The 16,677-nt window shown below is 40.5% G+C and overlaps 1 long non-coding RNA gene across 6 annotated transcripts in view; it reads left to right on the top strand.

Moving 5' to 3' along the window:
• The window catches only part of LOC104912620 (uncharacterized), a 237,174-nt gene that overhangs the window by 82,755 nt on the left and 137,742 nt on the right, over window positions 1-16,677 (top strand). Inside the window, exons 1-2 of one of the 6 annotated variants that reach the window (XR_014885428.1) lie at window positions 100-2,617; window positions 4,882-4,972. The exons of 4 other annotated variants lie outside the window; for them this stretch is intronic. This is a non-coding gene — a long non-coding RNA (uncharacterized LOC104912620). Of the gene's footprint in view, window positions 1-99; window positions 2,618-4,881; window positions 4,973-16,035; window positions 16,206-16,677 lie in introns of those variants that run through there. One more of the 6 variants, XR_014885430.1, reaches the window with a different exon arrangement.

The following is a 16,677-nucleotide window of genomic DNA, read 5'->3' as shown; positions in this document are numbered from 1 at the left end:
CAAATGTGAGGTGAGAAAATACACCCTTTAAAATGACCGTGAAATTCTCTGATCCAGATTTCAGTGATCAAGACAAAACTTTTTAGCCTGCAAGTGTTCAGGAACTGTTGACAGGGACAAATGAATGGTTTTTCTTCACTGTCAACACAAATGATGTAATTTTGGTAAACACCATTTGTCACAGTTTCTCCATTTTCTTTGCTTAATGATAATGATTTAATAAAATATTTAATTGGCATGAATAATTAACCGATTTGGAAAGGCACTTGGTGCTGTAAGTGCACTAAGATCTATTAAAATTGCATCGTCTTGTGTGTTGTCTGTTAGGTTGTTTTTTTCTTTGTTTGTTTGATGTGCTTGTTGGCTGGCTGGTTGTTTTTTTGGAAGTGAAAGGAGCGATCTGCTCACGCTTCTCCCAGATAACAGGTCATTTCCAGTAAACTTGCTCTGTGTTTTTTAATTCCAGGATCTCACAATTAACATACTGAACCTCACAGCTGCCCTGCTTGTCCCTCTGAGAGATTTGGAAAGGATTCATTTTGACACAGAGGAAGCTCTCTGTTGAGGTGGTGCTAATAAGAGGATGGGTGTTTTTTTTTTCAAAACTGCTCAGATTTTATGGGAAAACACAGTTCAGTGAGTACCGGGTGCTTTGAAAATACGAGCCCCCTATATAGTTTGTCAGTTAAATATATTGATGGTTATTTACAATTTAATATTTGCTGCTGTATTCCAAACAACGACTCAGAATATTCTGAGGAGGGGGAGCCAAGTGCTTGTTGCTGCTCAGTAGTCTCCTGAACTGGTGTTTGTGGCTGTGTTTGTGTTTGTAATAAAGAGCAGCTTGATGGATGCCTAAATCCCAATGGATGCCTGTGGAGATCAGCATTATTTTCATGATTTAAGCCTCCCCAATGTCTAGACTAGTTACAGTAATGCTGACTCAGTGCAAATACCTCTGAGAGATGCTTCGCTAATACAAGCTCATCTGATGAGAGTGCTTTGTATAAATGGGATTGTGTCTCCATGGCATTGATGGCAAAACTGCAATACTGCTGCTCAAAATATGAGGGGGGGTGGGTGCAGAGAAAGGACTGCACTGGTGGGTAACACACCATTCCCTAACACCCCAAACTGCTGCAGCACTGTCTGCCCTGGGTTTGGTGTGTATGGGTGTCTTTAGGTGAAGACAAAGGCCAGAAAAGACAGAGAAAATCGTTTTCTACCTACCATATGCCAGAGCATATGACGTGACATAACACTGAATGTCATGAAATTGATTTTATAATGAAATTGATTATGGGCCAGTGGAATTGATACAGACCTCTGCTAGTGTTAGGATTGCTTTGCTGAGTGTACGTGGATTTGTATTCTGTAATTGGCAAATTTATGGAAACGACAACGAAAACGTGCTCACACTTATTAAGTAACAAAAACAACAGCAATGACTTCACTGTGTGTTAGCCTAATAATTATTGAAATGACAAATAGTGTGCTGAAGAATAAAAGATTTAAGATGATTAAATTGTTCTGGGAAGGTGTTCTGGTGCCTTATATGTTGATGTAAGACTGGCAGGAATGCAGTGTCTGGTCTTCCATGGTCGCAATGCTGTGGATGGATTGGCAGCAATACAGAGAGTGTGTTGGGGCTGCAGAACCTGGGCAGCACTGCTTTGGGTGCACTTTGTACAGGTAATGGTGGTGGTTTGACAAAGTGAGCCAATAACTTAGCTTTTAAAGTCATTCGGGCCTAATTTTGGCTCTAACCAAGAGCTGGACATTTTGTTGATACAGAATTAAGCAGATGCAATTTGTACACACCTTTAGAAAGGGTTGGGTGAAGTAAATTGAAATATTCAATATCATGGAAGCACACCATTTTTTTCCTGGGCAAAGCTGCATGAAGAGCAGTACAGTTGTGTTAAGTCATATGCCCTAGGAAGCAGCATACAGCATCACACAGAGCTCTCTAACATCAAGCCACAGTGATGGCAATTCCCAGAATGCCTTCCCAGAGGTGGAGGATTTCGTATCTGAAAGTAAGAAGTTACTCCATTCTAATTTCACATCTTGTGCTCTCTTCTCATGCCCAAAACGCTGTACCCTGGAGTCGCAGATGGAGAGCACACACAGGTGTGGTGCCAACACGGCTCTTTTATAAGAAACACAAAGTTTAGATTCATTTCCATGGGTGTTTTTAAGTATGTCCAGCATTCAGAGGAACCTATTTGATGGGCTAATCAAAACAATTATCCAGTAAAGTAATTTCCCTGAAGAGCAGCTTATTTCAGCTGTCAGTCTTTTCATTTATCTTTTACCAAGATGTGTGGTAATTTATTTATTTATTTTTTAAGAAACCTATTCAAAACAAAATCTTACTGGCATTCTTTTAAAAATTGCCCAAGGATTTATTTCAGGTTGTCAAGGAGGAGGGAAACTTCAAAATTATGTTCCGTGTTGAGCTATTTACCCTCTTCAGACCTTGTAAGGCATTTTCAGGTGGACTCAAGATCATTCAATACTTTGGATCATCACGAGGAAGGTGCATGAAGACAACGTTTCCCACATAACTACTCTGAAGTGGAAGTGCCGCAGCTGTATCCTGGCTATTAGTAAGGTTTGTTTTCTTGGAGAGCTCTGCTTATCAGCCTTGGCCAATTTTCCAAGCCTGTCTGCCTTCCTGGTAGTTGGAATGTGTTGGGGCTTTTTAAATTATTTTTTTTCAGAATATTGCCACTAACTGGGCTGTGCTGAAACAGATGATTCTTTAGTGGTTAATATAAAGAGCTCTCTGATCAATGGCAAGTCTCTTAACCTCCGCCTCGTGAGCAGAATAAATTTGTTCTGTGTCTAGAGGATGCTTCAGTGGTCGAGAGATAAAATTTTTTATCAGGATGTTGCCTATTAGACTAACAGGACAGGAAATTAAATCCATTAAATAGTAATGCAGAATACAAAGAAAAAGCTTTTAGCATAAAAATATGCAGAGAGAGCACAATGTGAAAAAGATGGCCATCAAATTGAATCAGTGGGCACAGAATTGTTTTGCAGTGGTATTAAACTGGAGGGGACTGTGATGAGGGGCAGGCAGTTGGATAGCATCCCTACAGCTGTGTGAGGTTAGGGCAACAGACTTTTTGTGTTGAAAGCCTTTCAGATGATGATCAGGCTTTTCATCTCCCAGGTGAGGTAGTTCAAATTTAGTGGAAAATTACGATTTAGGAAGGTTGATCAATGAATACATAGCTCTTCTGCCTTTGTTTTTCAATGGAGAACCGATCAGAGAAGTTCTCAGCAGCTGGTCATTACCTGCTGATGTCAGGGCTGACCCCACAGAGCGATCCCTGCTTCAGAACAGCAGAGAAAGAGCAGAACAGCTCGGCAGTCACCATGTTGGAGTTAGAAGCAGCAATGTGTATAAACATGTATTGAAGCACTATAGTTGCACGTTTGGAAGTTAGCTGAATTGGTGTTGCCTGTTCACTCCTAACTGAGCCCTCTTGTAAACTAGATTTTACACTTGAATGTATTCTCCCATACTATTAACGTTTTCAAACTTGCTGGTCTGGAACTCTTTCCTTAACCTCTTTTTTTTTTTTTTTCTTTATTTTCCCCTCATTACTGTACTTTATACTGATGGCTTTTCGAACTCAAAGAGTTTTAGTATCCACATTGTACAGACAGAAGTTCCACTATTACACTGTGTGAAGAGTTGCTTCCTCTTGCTTTTTCTGAATTTGTTGCCTGCTGTTGTGATGCACTGTCTTGGAACAGACAGAAATGAATGAATATTTCCTCTTGCTTTTCCATGCTAGGATGGAACAAACTACTCTTGTATCCGCTGCTGGGTGCCAGATTGAAGACTGATAGCTTGGGTGCCATTCCTTATGGGGCACCTATACCACACTTCTGATCATTTTTTGCTTCAAAACCTTTTCCAGCTCTTCTGTTCTATTACTGAAATAAGAAAAAAGGCCAGAAATGAATAGTAGAATCTCAGAATGGCTTGGGTTGGAAGGGACCTCAAGGATGAGTGAATTTCCAACCCCTCCACCACAGTCAGGGCCACCAACCTCCCCATTTAATACTTGACCAGGCTGCCAGCGTCCCATCCAATCTGGCCTTGAGCACCTCCAGGGGTGGACAGGGCATCCACAACCTCTCTGGGCAGCTGTTCCAGCACCTCACTGCTGTCTCTGTGAAGTACTTCCCCCTAACATCCAACCTAAATCTTCCGTCCTTCAATTTAAAAGCATTTCCCCTTGTCCTGCAGTTATTTACTCTTTCAAAGAGTTGATTCCCCTCGTGTTTGTAGGCTGCCTTTAGGTACTGAAAGGCTGCAGTGAGGTCACCCCACAGCCTTCTTTTCTTCAGGCTTGGCTCCCTCAGCCTGTCTTCACAGGGGAGGCTCTGCAGCCCTCTGATCATCTTTGTGATGCACATTAAATTCATTCTTCAGTGGTGGTAATTCATAGAATCATGGAATAACCAAGGTTGGAAAAGACCTCCAAGATCATCCAGTCCAGCTTACCACCAATATTTCCAACTAAATCATGTCCATTTGCATACTCCATCTCTTCCACTTGGGTTTTGGGGTTCCCAAAGCGTGCTGCTGGTGGGCACGTGAGGAGATGCTGCACTCAGCAGGGCTCTGAGCTAAGGCCTTCAGATTCTACCGTAATGCGACTAAATCAAGGGGAAGATTAGTATCTGAAAACTGTCTATCATCTAGATATCAGGATCAGGATAAATATTATCCAAAAACTGAGTATCCATATATATAAGAAAATATATTTCTAGCTATTTGATAGTAGCAAATAGTAAAATCTACCAAATATTTTTAAAATTAAAATAATTTGTGTTGCATGTTTCTATTCCTAGGTAGTGATGAAAGAGAGGAACATGTCTTACACCACTGGTTTCCCCCAATGTTGTCCTTGGCACAACAGTGGATGAGCTGTTCTCAGCCAAGGTAACATGCTGTGGCCAGAAGTTGAGTCTTCAATGATGAGAGCTATTCAGGATTCAGATTCCATGCCTGCTTGCAGCTTCTGTATTGCTCTCTGATTCTTTTTTAAGCTGCACCCAACTTGGAAATTGTCAACTATATTTTGCACGGGGCACTACTTGGGTGTTACTCTCCTACCTACCACTCTATTTGAGCACTCAGTTCTAACGTGTTTGCTGACCAGCTCCTTAGTTTCAGTATATGGAAATCAGTCCCCACCTGGAGTATGTTGTCCTTACCAGCAGTTTTTCTGCCTATGCTTATTTTTTAATAATTTGGGGGGCTGTGGTAATTGCTGATAGACTCACTGGTAACTGCTGACTATTTCTCATACTTGTGTTGTTGTTCTACAGTCTATTTTACTTGCATCTTTGTATAATTATACTTAAATGCCTAATATTTTGCCATTCTTTCCCTTCATATAGAATCATAAAGCACCATAAAATATGTAGATAGTATCTCAAAGTGGTTTATGAAAAAGGTTAATATTACCACTCGTTTTGCAAACAGAATACATAAGGCAGAGACAGATAAGGCAAATCTTTCTAGATCATCCAGTAATGAGGAATAAAACTGAGAATTAGTGTGGTGCTGCAGTCACTGAATATTGCTGTCTCCTTGATATTAATGTCCAGTAATAATGCTAGAGCAATGCACATTTGCAAACATTTTTATTTTGGTTTTCATCTTTTCAGATAAGATATTTATCTTTTTGTTTGGAATTTTATTCTATGAAAGCTAGAAAGTTGACTCTCAGCTCAGCTATTTTTCTAACTTCACTCTATTTCTCAATGTTAAGCTGCTTTTATGTAATCAGTTTCCAAACAAGAATATCAGCAAAAGCACATGCTCTTAAATTCTAGTTTCAAATGAGACACTGTCTTTCCATCCAAATCAGTGGAAAAGTACCCCATTAATTGAAAGTATTTTTGTAAAACTTAGTGACAATGTAAGATTACTCAATGTTTTCTATCTTTCTTGGAGAACATCACTGATTAGTCACTGGGAATAAAAGTAGTTTCGGTTAGAATAAGATATTATTCAATCTAGATCAAACTATCTAAATTGATTATCTGCTAAGCAACATTTGCCATCATATAAATGATTGTAAGTGGCTTTTGAGGGAAGGATTGAATTGGGACAGGTGTATTAAAGAAGACTGTCCCATCTCTGGTTTGCTCTATCAGAATACTTCTGTCTCATGTCAGTGAAGATGGAGGAATGAATCAGTGACAAGAAAAAAAAAAAGTGTAATAAACTGATATGTATATGTACATACATATATATATATATCAAATGACATGTGCGTGTATATATATACACATGCTTCATTCAAAATTCTGGCTCTGAAGTTTTGACTCAAAGCACAGTAGTGTTTCTGTTTTGAGAAGATTATCTAACTGGGATGAAAAGTGTCGTTCAAGTGAGATAAGCAGCATCTTGTAGAGTTTATGTCTAGCTACAAAGTTCCCTTCTAGATTACTAAAAACAAAAATAGATAATTTTTAGGTATATAGTCCAAAGTACACAAACATGTCCTCTGTCAAAAATAGTGTATTCTGAGATATGTAACTATATATGTACACTACATGGATAGAAATGCGAAGTGCTTGTGTGGGTGACATAGAATCAGTAGCTTCTGCAGATGGGAAGGCTGTGTATTGTTGGCAGCAAACCATTAGGTTAGACACATATTAATGCAATGTAATTTTTTCCTACTCACCTCCTTGCCAGAGAAGCTTGCGTTATATCTCTCAACTTCCTGAGATGCAGACTGCAGTTATCTTACGGAACGGTTATGCAGAGTTTCTAGTAACACTGCTTGATAGCTAAATTAAACCACTGCGTGAGTGCCTAGCAAGCTGCTGCACTGCTCTGTGGAACTTAAATGGTAGAATGTGGCAGACAGAATGATCCAGTCCATCACTGACCACCTCAGTTCTCAATCTTGAGGAGCACAGGTTAAGTGCCTTCAGCTGCCAACAGTTGCAATATCTGCAATATCCCTTCAGAAATCATGTCATTTGGTTGTTAGAATAAAAGTAAGTTGCAAGTCATCCCTGAATTTAGCTGTGACAGCCAAGCCTGGTGTTTCTTTTGGGCTCAGCACGTGAGGCTTTTCCATTATAGGCTGATGCTTTCAAGAGTAAATATTGCCATTGATTTGTTTCCTGTGTTAGTACATACAAGCCTGGTGATTTGTCTAAATTACAGTGTCACAAAACAATACAAGATGGACAGAAATCACTGCATCCTGTCTTACATGAGGAAGTGAATGTGAAATTCTGCTTTGAATGGTCCCATGCTTGGCCGTGTGAGAGGCTGAGCTGACTGTCAGGTTGGTGGAGGAACACAAAATGGTGCCCACAGATCTGTGTCTGCTGTGTTCCGTCCCCTCCGCACCGTGCTGAAGACAGGCACTGTGTGAACGTTATAGCTCACAGTAATTGTCAACAGCTATCAGTTACTGTACCAGCTCAGGTGTTAGGAGGGAAGTCAGTAAGGTTTCTAGTTCCCATCATTCAAATAATTTTGCACTGCCTGCAGTGATTGAGCTGTTTATTGACTGCTGCAGATGTTTCACTTTGGAACATGTAAAATGCATCGCCTTCTTGAAAAGCAGAATTGTTTGAGATGCCTCCCAAGAGCAGGGAGACCGGGGGGCTCTGGAGATCTGCTCCAGCTTCAGCAAGGCCTAGCTCAGCATTTCTGTTGGCCCACCTGTCAGCCGTGCTCCTTGGGTTTTCCAGGGAGTCAGCCAAAACTGAGGGCTCGTTTACCTTGTAAAGACCACACTTCCAGCAGCATCGTGACTTTAGTGAATGCTCCATCAACAAAAAAACCACAAATCATAAGTATATTCTTTGCCAATCTTTGAAGATTTTATCTTCAGTTTTCATGTCTGGTTTTGAGCATTACAGAGTGGACGCTGTGGAGGGTATTTATGGACAAAAGGCCTGCACCTCCTTCCTAGAGAAAGTGTCTGCCCAGCTTCTCCAGCTCCTCTACCAAGAGGAACTGCACTGCCACTGAATGATCTCATGTTGCAGATGTTCCTTCGGGCCTTGTGATCCTTTTAGCCTGGTGAATGGTGATGTTTTAGCCTCTTTTCCTGAAAGAAAAATGAGTTGCATCTGGTGGGAGAGTTCAGATGCTATTTCCTCTCACAGTATGTTAGAGAGGCAGATCCCGGTGTGAAGATGAAGCTGAGTACAAGGCTTTCATTGTTGGCTGATAGTTAACCCATTTGACCACATGGCTGGGAGATGTTCACATCTTTTCCTCCCACTCTCCACTAGTGCAAGCCCTCAATGCGAATGATAGACCCTCTGGTAAAACTGCTCCCATGCTTGAGAACTAAGAGTGGAAGCTGTGTAGATGAGTACTTGAGTACTTGACCTTTCAGAGGCTGTTTTGTCACAGTACAACCACACAGGTTCCGTATCTTTTCTACACCCCAAGAACCAGAAGTGCTTTCATTAGACTGTTGAAGATACAAATGCTGTGTATTCTTCTCTCAGCTAAATGAGAAACTCATTGCATGCTCTGAGCCATCAGGAAGTGAACCTCAAGTTGGGATCTGAGTGTCCTGGCCGATACAAGGTAAATCTGAGTTAACCGACAACTTGTTGGCAGCCTTGCTTCAGTACTGGTGGTTTGCAGTTGGCCAAGAGCCTGAGTGACCTTGTTTGTATTTGCCCACAAATATCTGTTCAGACATAATGTGGTGTGTAAGTGCAGGCATCTCACCTGTTAAGTGCAGCTGCTGGAGGCACTGAGAAGGTTGGATTAACTGGATTTTTCAAACTGCATGCCTTCAGGGCATTTGAATGCTGTACGGATGGTGCATTATCTATTCAGAGAATGTAAACATTGCTAACTTAAGTCATTTGTAAAAAATTAATATCCTTGATAATACTCAAAGCAAATGAGAACGGGAAAGGTTAATGTGAGTAGGATGATGAGGAGTAAACATTCATTTTGAATGTCATAAGGCAAGTACTAGAGACAGTAGTCCTTCCTTAGGGCACTAGGGTAGACTTTGGATTTGATAATATTCCTATATTTAAAATCCAGACCAAACATACTCATTTTTAACTTTGACATTTGCCCTTCTGTGATTACTAATCCCACAGCTGTGTTGTTCTACCATCATGCATCATGCACCGTTTGGACACAGAACAGGCTTCCAAATCCTCTTTCCTGCAAGGGAATTGACCTTCTCATTAGTTGGAAATAACACTATGATAGGTAATCAATATTTCGTCGAAATACCAGCATCTATCTCATCCTAAGCATTACTCATCCTTATATCTGGAAATTGTAAGACTAAAAGCAAAATATTTAGACTAAGCTGTGTATGGCAAACCTGCCCTTATATATACAGATCATGTGTATCCAAGAGTTACACTGACTGTACGGAGTGCACTCTTGCATCTGTATGGCTCCCTACCCTTACATTCAACCCCAGTATCAGAAAGCAAAGCAGTTGCCCTGAGTGCTGCCAGGGACATAGTGGAATTGCTGCTGGGACCTTTGCTAAATAATTCAGTCACTTTTTTTTTTTTATTTTTAAAGCTGCTGTAGACACTCGGTAGGAAATTACTGTTTTTCTCTTTGCACTTCTAAAAATGTGTCAGATATAAATATTGATGCAAGTATCGATTGGCAAAATCATGAAGTCAGTTTAGTTCAAGTGCTTGAAAAGAAAATTTACCATCACTGTCCCACTTTCTGTGAAGTCAAAGGAGGAATGAAGCAACTATTGGAAAACGTGGCTTCAGCTATTGGATGAAGTGTGACCTAATTGAGGCTCAGCTCAGGTTTGGAGTCAGACTAAAGGTTCTGTGCATATGGAAGCCACTTCCACTAACGTGCCACTTACCTCTGCTGAGGTGGTGTAGATCTTGTGCCAACACATATGTTTCCCTGCAGGTTTACTGGCCATCTCCTCTAACTTCTTGGCGTTTTAAAAAAAGTTTTATAGAGGTACAAGAAACTACAACAGATGTTGCAGGAGGACTCCGAAGGGGCATGTCTTGTATCTTATCTGCACAAACAAGCGGGTAAAGACTGAAAAGTGTTTCCTTTTCAGCCTGCATTGGTTCACATATCTGCTCTATTCACAGCACACCAGTCAGGTCTGCATCTCGGTCTGCTTAGGAAATTAATCAGAGCAGCCTGTGATTAATTGATGTGCAATGCTGAAGCAGAAAACACCTCACTCTCCCTTGGCTTGGGGCTGTATGGGTATCAGTAGTTTCACAGCCTTTTGCTGCCCTCTGGAACTTTTCATTTTTAAACAAGTACAGCAGAGTAAAAGTGTACGTGAGCCTTCCTGTGGCACCAGTGAAGAAGTAATTTGCAGATAGAAACCCCAAATCCTAAAATCAGTATTATTAGAATAAGGACCAGGTTGTGTATCTTCAGGTTAACACTAGTTTATCTAAAAATAATTTTTTACTCTTATCGTTCATCTTTAATTCTCCACAGACAGTGAAAGGTGTAACCATGTAGGGGAAATAGCTGATAGTATTCACTGCAGATAATAAACCATAAACAGTACTGCTGCATCTGCTAGGTTCAAATTGCCTTCATTGCTGTGGAAATTAATCAAATTAAAGCAGAAGAAGTTCTGTTTCAATTTTCTTTTCCAACGTGGAACCTCAAATACCATGAAGAGGTAAGGAACCATGAAAGTAAGTGTATGAAGGGGATGCAAACTGCTTTCCCATGCTCCACTGGTGGCTTATTTGTTTTTAAGTGAAGTTTGGACGCTTAATTTTGAGGCATGTCTCTCTGTGAACTGTGATAGCGTCAGTGCTTTGGTTAGTTATACCTGGTTACCTAATGTAAAGGTTTCAAAGGCACTGCTTTTTCTATTCTTCAGTTCTTTCAGTCAAGAGAGGCACACCTGATTGTAAAACAGCTTTCTGGGAGTCACTGCTTTTGTTTAGCCATCCACCAGTGGAAGCCTGTGATAAGGCTGTGTTTACAGAACAATAATACAGGATTTCTGAGACAAAAGAATAACTGTCTATTTGAGGCCAATAATAGCAAAACAGAGTGATTATTATTCTCAAAAGAGAAAGTTTTGAAGTGTGAATGACTACTGAAGTAATACAAAGATTGAAAACAAACTCCTAAAAAGTTTCTGGAGGCACAACATATTTTAAGACACCGCTTTGTCTACAGTTTGAGGTTACACACATTTAATTCCCCAATATGCTGATGATTTTACAAAACCTCTCTTAAAATCAAAGGAAATCCACTTACGTATCCAATTAATGCTTTGTTGCTCTTGCAGATGGTAGACATGTAGTTGCTCTGTGGGAAATAATCAGATTACTGTAATGGATTTGATTAGTGACCTGTCTAAGCTCTCATTTTCACTCAAGTCAGGAGTTAAGATCAAGATATCCCGACTTCACTAGAACAAGGAATGGATAAACTAGGTTTGTTCATTGGGTAGAATCATTTTTCAGTAAGTCTCTTCTCACAGCTGGTTTGCTCTCTATATGCTGCTAAGGAGTATGTCAGCTTTAACTGCTTTTCGTTGTCATGGGATAATATTGATTTATTCATTTGTTGGAAGCATGTCCATTCTGATGTTGTTGCTTTTTGTTTGTTTGTTTTGTTTAAATTAGAGATTTTTAAGCAAGCTCTTGCAAAGACAGTAAGTCTATTAACAACTTGTACTTAGCTCCTGCTTGCCTCTGATTTCTGTAATGCACAGATGAGGCTGATTTGTGCAAAGATTCTATCTTGAGAGGCATTACTGTGCTTCAGATAATGGCACGAATTATAGAATCATAGAATGGATGGGTTGGAAGAGACCTTTCAGATCTCCTGGTTCCAACCTCTGCTGTAGGCAGGGACACCTCCCATAGCCCAGGTTGCTCACAGCCCCATCCAGCCTGGCCTGGAGTGCTTCCAGGGAGGGGGCGAACGATCAGGTTCTGTCATCTTTTACCTTATTACTCAGTCAATTCCCTTCATATATGTCTTCAGCAGTTATTTATTTTAATTGTGGGGGGTTTTGAGGGTTTTCTGGTTTTGTTTTGCTTTATTTTCAGAGGTGGGTGGTTTCTTTCCTTTTTTTTTTTTTTTTTTAATTTACCTTCCAATTACAGATATATATTAATAGAACTAATGAAATTTCAGGTGTGAAAAAAAATCTGCAAATAAGGTATTTGCATATAGGACAATTTTGACTAGATATATTTCTTAATTGTCCAGATTTTAGCGATCAGGTATACTTGTGCATTTCTACTGGTAAGTAAAAGTAGCTACTGTATGAGTGGGCTGCTGCTTTCAAATTTATCATAAGTAGTCTTTTGTTTTTAGATTAAACATGCTCAATTAGTCTATCAGAGATTTTATAGGGCAGAGAAATAAGCACATTTTTCTCAATGCCCAGAACAGCAAAGGAAGCATAATATAAAGCATTAATCTGCATTGGTGATGAACGACGTTGCTTGTTGTGGCAACTTATTCTTGCCATCTGAGTGCAGATTTTGCAGAAAGTGAATAAATTCCATATTTTGCCAGAAATATTAAACTTATCTCTTCCTTTTGAACGTATTTTTCTGGGAACAGGAGTGGGGGAAATGCTTGTTGTGTAAACCGAACTGAACGGTGCAGAAAGCTCCTTAGCAATGCATCAGTATCACATTAACAACGTTTAGTTCAAATTTATGTTATAAAAGTGTTACATTATATTGCAGTAGGTTTAACACAGGTTTTTTGTTTTTGTTAATCCGTTGTGTGAGTGTTAATTGACTAACAGCATTACTAACTTTCAAGATATCTTGGCTATTGACTCTAAAAATAAAATGCTTATTTGCAGTGTTCTGATCATTTGTAGACCTCTATTTCATATGCAGTTCATGGCGGAAAGGGATTCATCAATAATTCAGGAGCCATCCAGTTGGCATGGAAAGTGCAAGGATAGCTACGGAAAGAATATTACTAGAGGGGCCAATAAAAGAGCAGGAACGTCCTGGAAGTATAATCATGTGTATTCTGAAAAGCAGTCAGCACTCGATTTCATATGCAGTGGATGTCATCTTTGCAAATGAAACACTGGAAGCTTCCTTAGCGATGAATATAAAAACATGAAGAATGGCTATGCAGAAAAAGGAAATTAAAAAGTAACTTTTATACATAGGTGTGGTTTTAAGTGTGGAATATCTTTTAATTCTTTTGGGACAGGAAGCCTGAGGTGTCATTTACTGGTGGAAGACTATGCCCTTAGGATTCACTTCAGCCTTCAAAGAATTATAGGTTGTACAGTAAATTATTTTTTTCTTGAAAGTTGCAGACAAGCTGCATGAAGACTAGCTCTCTTGGGATTATTGTGGCTGGGGATAGGGAGGAGAAGAAAAGAATGGCTTTTATTTGCAACTAGCATAGTGCAGTAATGGACCTGAAGTATATCACACCGGAATAGATTTTTAGGGAATTTGCAATGGGGTATAGTGCTGCAAAAAGAACTGCAATAGAAGCATAATAGAGTACTCCATCTTAGGGCTTCAGGTGTGACCCAAGAGATGATTTTCACAGCACTTTAATGGATGCTTTCTCCATAGCAGGTAATTCGAGGCAGAGAATAGATGTGGAGTTTGCTCCAACCAAACCACTAGTTGAGTGGAATGGAATAGTTTATGTTACAGTGCCACAAACTTATTTTCCCCTGTTCTCTAGCCCTATCTTGTGCAGCAGGTTCTTTCTTTCCCTCTGACTGTGCTGTGAATGGTGATTTGTGTAATGGCTGCGTATAGGGAAGCTCTACTTTTGACAGATTGAGCAGCCCTGCCTCTGTGTAAAACTGGGGGACAAGAGGCTGGAGAGCATCCCTGTGGAAAGAAGTCTGGGGGTTCTGCCTGATGGAAAGTTGAATCGGAGCCAGCAGTGTGCCCTGGAGCCAAAAGGACCAATTGTACCTGGGGGGCAGCAGGCCCAGCACTGCCAGTGGGCCAAGCAAGGGGTTGTCCCCTCTGCTCTGTGCTGCATGGCCTCACCTGCAGCACTGAGTGCAGTCTGGGTGTCACCGTACAGGAAGGACGTAAAGCCATGGGAGCGCAACAGAGGTGATGAGCAGTCTAGGAGCAAGGTGTGTGAGGAGTGGCTGAGGTCATGAAGGACAAATAGCGTTTAAGGAGCTTTGAGATTGTGACTGTCTGCTCATTTGACAGCAATGACAATTCTCTCTGGTAACCTGGCTTGTAGCCTAGTATTACCTTTTATAAATGTATAGCACAGGTAAGCATTAATTTTAGTACTTGTATTCGTGGTAAAATGGATGATGAGAGCTTCCTGGCTTATACATCAGGCATACTAGAGGAAGGAGAAAGACATTAGAACGTGGCTACTGCTCAGACACTGCTTTCTGACAGGGATTGTTAACATCAGGGGGATGAGGTAACTGGCTATTTTTAGATGCCTATAACTTTTAGAAGCAATTTGAAGCAGTAGGTATCACCTAGGGCATGTTTTTGTGCTGCCAGAACAGCACCTTGAGATAAGCAGGACTTCTCTCAGTTTAGAATCCTTAATTTCCTTCAGGACAGAGGCTGCATGAATTCAGACTCGTGCATTACAAACCTGTGTGTCAAACCGCTTGTGAGATGCTCTCCGAGAAGGGGAGCCAGCTGGCCGTTTAGTTGAGTGGTAAGAAGGGAAGAATTGGCATCAACTGTAGCAACAGCAAGGAGGCACATTCACAGATGTTCCTTCACTTTCTCTCTCCTGCTGTGCCAACAAGAAAAGAAATAGAGGTTAGAACTAACAGAGGAATTAGACTGTGTTAGAAAGTATGTTTAATTTAAAATTAAAGGTGGTGGGGAGGGAGAGCATCAAGTTAATTGTTAAACTCTGGCTTCTTACTGCTGCTATGATATCCTAAAACTACTACGAAATTGGATTAAGTGGCTGGTAGGAAAGGCTGTATCTCTCTGCTCAGACACTAGTTCTCAAGATGTGTGAACATGTGCTAGCTGTAGATGAGAAATTTGGGGAATAAAATTATTCCTGATAGTATACTGTCCTCACTCAGCAATGTGACACAAACCGCAGAAGTAGCACTACTGGGTTTCCACCTGGACTGTCACAAGTCCATAGGACCAGATGGGCAGAGCCCATGTATTCCCCTCTGGTGAGGCTGCACCTCAGTGCTGTGTTCAGTTTTGGGCTCCTCGCTGCAAGAAGGACATCCAGACCCTGGATTGTGTCCAGAGAAGGGCAACAAAGCTGGTGAGGGGTCTGAGCACAAGTCTGATGGGGAGCAACTGGGGAAACTGGGATTGTTCAGTCTGTAGAGGAGGTGGCTCAGGGGAGACCTTACAGCTCTCTACAACACTGAAGGAAGGTTGTGGCAAGGTGGGGGTCGGCCTCTTCTCCTGTGTAAGTAATGATGAGAGGGAATGGCCTCAAGGGAAGGTTCAGTCTGGATATTAGGAAAAATTTCTCCTCAGGAAGAGTGGTCAGGCACTAAAGAATGCTGCCCAGAGAATTGTGGTGTCACTGCCCCTAGAGCTGTGTAAAGAAAGGACAGACATTCTCATGGTTGAATTCATGGAGCTCTTACCTTGTGGCTCACAAAGTGTGAATCACTAAGTGTATGTCCAACAGTCAGAGTGGGATTAGGGTTTTCAAACTGCTCCTTTTAATTTTGATCTCATCTGCTTTATTTGGGACTAATTAAAATGATCAAAGTAGCACAGATCAATTTTACCAGAAAAGCTATGATTTTGGTATAAACTAGTCTTATGCTATAAGAGTTCAGCATCATGGAATTGATCTGGCTTCAATCACTAAGTGACAGATTACTTTATTCAGGCACCAGAATGATTCTGGCTTGACTTTCTTATATTAAGAGGAGTTTGCTTTTAGAAAACATAGATTATTACTCCTGAGGTAACAATTCATAGCTGTTGAGACAGGCTGAATAAGGAAACCATGAGAGCTCTTCATACATTATTGCTGTCACTGCAGTTCAAATTAGATCTTATAAGCCAGAAGCTTGTTGCTTTCTTTCCTTAGACTTTTTGGTCTCTTGTCTGAGATGGAATTTAAAAATATATCATCCAGAAATTCCAGCAAAGCAAATAAGTGAATCCAACTCCTGGAAGCCTTCGTACGGAGCCATAATCGCCAGACACCCTATATATATCCCAGAATATGCACTTCCAAGAAGGTAAGTAGTGCTTCCTTTTGCTGGACTATCTGTGGGACCAGCACAGAGCCAAAGGTCAGAGATTTAAAAAATGTGGAAGAGATATAAGTGATACATTGCTTACAGAACTTCACTAAAAATTCATCATCCTGTTTGCTGAAGTTCCTTTGAAAAGAATATACTGATAGATTTGTAGCTTTACATGTTATGTTATCCGTTCATTTCTGCTTTCTTTTTCTTTGGTCAAGCCTTTGTTGGTTTGTTTTTTTCCCTCTTTCAATATGAACAAAAATACCAGCAGCAACAAAAAGCTGCTAAATGGAAAATACTGGAAAGTAATTGCAGGAGTCACAAGATTTGTTTCTCTGAACATGAGTCACTTTATAACAACCCCAACAGAACTTGAGAATTAAATATGCTTGAACAGCACTTGGCACTTGTTGTTATATTAATGATAATTGATTCTGAAACACACACAAATCTATACTATGGT

Source organism: Meleagris gallopavo, chromosome 11, assembly GCF_905368555.1.
Source record: "Meleagris gallopavo chromosome 11, MGAL_WU_HG_1.1, whole genome shotgun sequence".
Classification (NCBI taxonomy): domain Eukaryota; kingdom Metazoa; phylum Chordata; class Aves; order Galliformes; family Phasianidae; genus Meleagris; species Meleagris gallopavo.
This window is presented reverse-complemented; position numbering and strand designations above follow the sequence as displayed.